The sequence below is a fragment of the Artibeus jamaicensis genome, unplaced genomic scaffold, assembly GCF_021234435.1.
Source record: "Artibeus jamaicensis isolate MK-2021 breed Jamaican fruit bat unplaced genomic scaffold, CSHL_Jam_final contig_476, whole genome shotgun sequence".
Taxonomy (NCBI): domain Eukaryota; kingdom Metazoa; phylum Chordata; class Mammalia; order Chiroptera; family Phyllostomidae; genus Artibeus; species Artibeus jamaicensis.
Window position 1 is genome coordinate 571,145 of NW_026521853.1, and position 7,240 is coordinate 578,384.

Genomic DNA, 7,240 nt, shown 5'->3' on the forward strand with positions numbered 1-7,240 from the left:
TAAGCAATATAATTTTAGACAAACATTTTCTAGAATAGAATTACATTAACAAAAAAAGTTGTGATGATAGTACAGAGAATCTCTATATATACAACACACAGTCCCCCCATTTTTAACATCTTTCATTGCATAGTGCATCTGTTTCAATTAAGGCAGCAATATTAATACATTTATTAGACTTTAAGTATTTCTCACTCTAAAATATTTACAATGCTATCTTTTTTTCTTCCTAGAAAATTAGGTACTTTTATTAGCATAGGAAAGGTAATCAATATTTTACCAGTATGTTCCTTCTCTCCATAATGAGACAGGAAATATTTTCCTACGTTCAAAGGAAAATGAAAATCAAGGATGTTCCCTAAATAAGTCAGACCCCCTATTTGGAAAATAGATCATCAATGTGCTTTTTTTTAAGGAATGAACGTATCTATATGTAACAAGTCTCTGATGACATAAATTGAGGCAGTCCTGCTTCACTAAATATAAAATTTAGGAAACCTTTAAAATATGAGAAAATATAAGCAATAAATATAGGAATGACAAATGCTTGAAATTTCTCAAATTTTTTTCAATTATTTATCTTGGATTTTTTGTGTGTTTGTGAAGAGTTCTTGAATATGAGACTCCAAAACCTGTAAGCCTTTTGTTCTGTTACCTGTTTGGCTATTTACCCATATGATAGAATATGACAAAAAAGTTTTTCTTCTAGACATACTTAACTTTGTTGGATATTCACAGAACATAATTTTCTTTTCTCTATGGGCAGCAATGTGAGCCTTCTTATCAGAATTCTACCAGATCACAAGGCCTTACTTTAAGTAAAATGTATTTGCTTCCCCTGCTTCTCTATCAAGTTTAATTATGCCAACACTATGGAACGAAACTAGACTTGTAGACTCCCTAGGAGACTCCTAGACTCCATAGAAAAATGTTCTAAATATTCTTGTGGAAATATTTAGACAACAGTAAAACATCTTTAAAAAATAATTAGAAACTCTTTCTACCTAAGAAGAGTTTACTAAGTGTGCTATATGCCTATCCCTGTTCCTCGTACTATATAGTAATTAAAAATATTTCTGACTTGAACACTTTGCCTTTGAGTACTTTCAATATTTATACAAAAGAAATAAAATATCCAGATATGTGTTTCAGATTATAAACATTAAGAGCACCAGAAAGGGCCCTGGCTGGTATAGCTCAATGGATTGAGCACAGGCCTGTGAACCACACAATCGAGGTTCGATTCCCAGTCAGGGCACATGCCTGGGTTGCAGGCCAGTTCCCAGCAGGGGACTCATGAGAGGCAACCACACATTGATATTTCTCTCCTTCTCTCCTTCCCTTCCTCTCTAAAGATAAATAAATAAAATCTTTTTAAAAAGTTTTAAAAAAGAACAACAGAAAGGAACATAATTAGAAAACAATCATTAAAAACATGGACTCTCATCAGTTGTCAGTCACTGCATACATCATATGATTAAAACAATGTAATAAACTTGAGAGAGACACCAATACTATTTACTATATAATAATTTGGATTTAAATATATTGTATAATTGAGGTATAACATATGAGCTTTGGGAAATGGATTAAAAAATCAGTGTAAAATTTAAATTTTTACAGGCTTGTAGGAGAAATGCAACTATGACAGATGAGTACGATTTTGATTGTTGAAAAAAATAAGAAGTGACATATAGAGATTAAAATGACATGGCTTAAGGGTTTAAGATGCCACTAGGGGACTGTTTTATGGTAATAGTTTGCTACAACTAAAACTTTAGGAAAGTTATACATGATAAAGTATATTGAATATAGACTGCAGCACTCATCATTGTAGTCTGAATGAATATTAAATTAAGTATACCTTAAACTAAAGTATACAGACCCATTTTGATAGTGTTATTTTGATTTGTTTTTCCAGAAAATTAAAATTAGAAGCCAGCTCTGAAAATAGTATAAAACATAAACTGGAGAGACAAGAGTCAATGGACACCATGCTAATCTGTTACTCATACATACGTTTTTTGTACAATACTTAAAGTGTTTAAGGAAGTGCTAATTTCTTGATATCCTAATAAGTGCTATATTAGATGGAAACAAAATGAGATAGATTATAAGGATATTGAGGATTACATAACAAAATAAATAACATTTGTGTGCTCAAGTAAATTTGGTTGAAATACTTAGCTCCAAAAAGTTAGCAAAATTCTTCACTAGAATATAAATTAGAGTATATGTATTTTTCAAATTGAGATTATTTCCCTGGCAGGTGTGCTTTAGTTGGTTGAAGTATCATCCCTCTTTATCAAAGTTATGAGAAAAATGTCTTTGGGTGAAGAGTTCAAAAAAATTCAAAAGAAGATTATTTTATGCAGAATTCCTGAAATGTTTATGTTTCCAAATATATTTTTGGAAAAGCAATTCAAGGAAATAATCATATGAAGCTTCTGTCCTACCTTTTACACAACTCTAGCATATCACAAGGAGCTATCTTAATTCCTCTGAATTTTCAGAAACTTCAGCAGTCACTTTGCTTTAACTCTCAAGACCTTCTCCACAGTCTGAGAAATTCTACTCTATTTATGTCATTTACTGACTTATCTGCAAAAACTAGGAGCTACTGTTGCCTACAAATTGTTGGTGGTGTAAAAACATATTGAGTATGATAGAATAGAGAATCCATTAAATTCCTTCTCACTCAAAGTGGGTTTATGTGTGTCTCTTCCTTATTTTTTCTTTTATTACAATATACTTGACATTAAATGTACTGAACACATTTATTGCATATAATTTGATTAATTTGGGCATGTGAAAACATTTCATGTAATCAGCACCACAATGAAAGTATTAAATATATTCAGCACATCCCCCAATTTCCTTCTGCCCCCACCATTTGTAGTAAGAACACTTGACAAAAAATCTGAAGTACACAATACTGTATGGTTAATTGTAGGCATCATATTCTATATCATATTTCCAGGAGTTAATTCACCTAACACAACTAAAATTAACACCTATTGAGAAATAACTACCCATTTCTCTCTCCCCTATCTCAAGGCAACCACTGTGGTATTTATTTCTACTTTATGAGCTTGATTATTTCAAATACCTCATGTAAGTGACATTATACACTATTTGTCCTCTGTTACTGGTTTATTTCCCTTAGCATAATATCTTCAAGGTTCATCCATGTTATTACAAATGGCCAAATTTTCTTATTTTGTTAAGGCTGAGAAGTATCCATAGTATCTATATGTCACATTTTTTATCCACTCATTTGTTGATGAAAATTTGTGTTATTTCCATATCTTGGCTATTGTTTAAAATCCTGGCAAGAAATATTCAAAGTGGTGAAAAACAAGGACCCACAACCTAGATTACTCTATCCAGCAAAGTTATCATTTAGAATGGAAGGGCAGATAAAGTGCTTACTAGACAAGGTAAAGCTAAAGGAGTTCATCATCACTAAGCCATTATTATAAATTAAAAGTACATATATTAAATTGCCTTATTTAAGAAAATTTTAAAGGGATTTATCTAAGAAGAAGATTAAAACTATGAACATTAAAATAGCAACAAGTTCACAACTATCAATAACTGAGTCTGAAAAATAAACTAAGCAAAGAGCCAGAACAGAAACAGAATCATAGATATGGAGATCACTTGTAGGGTTATCAGCTGGGAGGAGGAAAGGGGAGAAGGGGGAGAAAAGGTACAGGGATTAAAAAGCATAAACTGGTATATACAAAATAGACAGGGGGATATTAAGAATATAGGAAATGGAAAGGCCAAAGAACTTGTATGCATGGCCCATGGACATGAAATAAGGGGGAGGAATTGCAGGAGAGAATGGGGGTACCAGGTAGATGGGAGCAAAGGGGGAAAGATTGGGGCAACTGTAATAACATAATCAGTAAAATATATTAAGAAAAAATATATTGTGAATATTAATTAAAAACACCACGATAAACTTGAGAGTGCTAATTTCTCTTCAATATTCTGATTTCAATTATTCTGTATATATACACAGAAGTGGGAATCAGAACAAATTGAAACCCTTGTACTTTTGGTGGGAATGTAAAATGGTGCAACAACTATGGAAAACAGTATGTAGGTTCCTTAAAACATTAAATTTAGAACTGTCATATGTCCCTCTCTTATTGATGAACACTAAATATGGCAAAGGAAACAAGAGGAAAAAATAACAAGGACAGAGGGCATTAAGAAAAAAATAGAGTAATTGGATAATTACACAGATCAACATGTGTGAAGCAGAGTCCAAAATTTGAAGAGCATAATAAGTATGAGGGAGCTAAAACATTATCCATACAAATTGAATGATAGAGATGATGTATTGAAAGATTACTCTTCTTGTCCTACAATGCCCTAAATATCCAATATTTCTTTCCTCTCTGTATCACTGCATATAGTCCCCTGTGCTAAACAAATCTGACCTATTGGGGCAAATTTGTAAGTAAGAATCACCTTTTCCAGAATACTGCATCAATGAATATGATTCCTGTTTTTGTGTACTATAATTTACCATAAAGAGAATTTGATCAACTGGCTGGGATAAACTAGATAACCCTTGGATGAGTAAATGTTTTATGAATGAATGTTCATTAGGAAATGCACATAAGCCAAAATACAGTTGCTTTGACATTTTTTCAAAGTCAAAGTTATGACTTTGGAATCAGAGTTACTAATGTTTTACTTAGGTTATAAAAAGCATATATTATTTATTTACTTACAAATATTTATTTTATTTGTATCTGAGTTTGAATATCTTCACATATTCTGAGGAAGAGTTCTATTTTTCTACTCACACAAGCTACATTGGAGTACAGAAAAATCAGCTCCAGTAAGTCACTCTGGGGGGAGAAATTGTGCTCATTATAATTCACCCATACTGGGCTTTTCACTCTCTAAAGAATCTTAACTGAATGTTAAATTTGAGAAAGTGGAATGAGTTTTTGAAAAACAAAATTATCTTAAAAGCAGACAGAATTAATGCTTCAGGGACACACAGAGGATAATATGAAACAATGTGGCAAAAATGTCAATGGCAGGGTGAAAGAGCAGAACACTGGTGTAGGGGAAATGGAGGCAGTCAGGCTCCCTCACCAGCAGATAAGCAGTATTCCCATACCCATGAGAATGGGTCTGCATGTGCAGAATCATACTTTGTTATAATGTCTTTGCACCCTGCCAGCTTTGTGTGCATTTAGTATATAAGGGAATTTGGACTTCCTGCTGTGCAACACAGGATTTGCAGTATGCGTGGATCACCCCACCCTTGAATAAAGGCATGTCAGGCATTCCCATGCCCCATGGTTTTTTTTCCCACTTGCCAGAATCCCAGCTCATAGTGATACCCCTCCCTGGTCGTAGAGGATGAGGACAGAGAGGTGGAATGGAGTTCCCTGTCAGCCTGTCTGGTACTGCTATAGAAAATGAAGTCCTAGCAGCCCCTGGCACCTGGGGAAGATCTGGCTGTCCCCACCCAGACAGTTGAACATACAACCTATTGTCCTTATAAGGCTGAATGAACTGATTGATCTCCTGAATCGGTTCCACCAGTCACTGGGGGGGGAGGGGGGGGCTTAGCAGAATGGCTCTTACACCTTTGGGATTTTGGGGTGGATAGCATCATGCATACTGATAATGAGATGGAAAAGTTAGCTTCCACCATGACTCACCTCTCACTGCACCAACAGCTGCAGAATAGCTGGAAGCATGGACAGGAGCAGAGATCAAATTCTCTGTTGGAGTGGGTCATGGCAGATATTCATACAATCTGGGCAGATGCAGGAGAGTGCCAGGCACTGTGAGAAAATGACAGTCATTTGAGGACTTAGTGAAAACTCTGTGGGAGTTGGGCATGAACCAAGCTATGTTCAATCGCAATACCCAGGGCCCTGAAGATGAATGCTTTATGGCAGGGATTAAGGATCCAATGTTGCAACATACCCCTACCACCTCTTTTGGGCCCCTATGTAGGTGGTGGCATTAATGACATCACCACAGTGGTGGCAAGTATGAGGGCGGAAAAGACTAGCTGACAGCAAAAAGGAGTGTGGATAGTGGCCTGCACTTCCTCTGTCTCTCAATCAGCTCCCCTCTGGGGGTGACCAAGATACAGATGTGGTCAGACCTTTTACTGGCTGGAGTAGCTCCCACTAAGATTGATAGGAAGCCAAACACTTACTTATTTGAACTTTGGAAACACTTGATGGCTGACCAATGTTTCCTGTGGCCCCAGAAGAAGAAGGAGGTGAAGAGGAAGCCTGGGGAAGAGACTGAAGAGGTCTGTCGAGTCCAGTTGGAAGACCACCTGGCTGTACCAACCTCCTGAGAAGAGGGAGGATATTCTTTGGATATTTCAATAGGGAGATGGCTGAAGCACCTGTCAACAGGGGACAGATGGGGACCAGAGGCTGCATGGGAATTGGCTATCCATTGGTCCCCTACAAATTTCCAGAAGGTCCTGGCTCTAGCTGAAACAGGAGCTAAGTGTATCCTCCTACATGGAAACCCTGAGAAGTTTCCAGGGCCTGAGACCTCTATTGATGGTTATGGGGAGGCATAGTGTAAAGATGAAGGCTTTGCACATCTCTCTGTGTATCAGGCGTTTGCTCCATGTGCCATGAGTATACTGTTTATGTATCCCCTATTCCTAAGTATATCCTGGGTATTGATGTACTCCAAGGACTATGGCTATACGCCACTGCAGGAAAGTTCGGCCTGAGGGTGTGAGTAGTAAAAGTGATTCTGTTGGGATATATAGAGCAATCTCCTATTCAGTTGATGCCTTCATGATGGGTAATAGCCGTGAAGCAATATCAGTTACCTAAGGGACATGAAAAAAATTACAGCAAATATAGGAGAGTTGGAAAAAGTGGGGATAATTAGGACTACCTAACACCCTCATATAGCCAGTGAGAAAGCCAGATGGCACAGGGAGAATGATGCTAGATTACCAGGATCTCAATAAGGTCATTCCTCCAATACATGCAGCAGTCCACTATGGTGGACTTGATGGACCAGTTAACCAGTGAGCAGGGAACTGACCACTTTGTAGGTGACCTAGTAAATGCCTTTTTCTCCATTGATATTGCTCCAGAGAGTCAAGATCAGTTTGCCTTCACATGGGAGAGCTGACACTGGGCCTTTACAGTGCTCCCTCAAGGGTACTAGCAAAGCCCGACCATCTCTCATGGGATTGTGATGGAAGACCTGG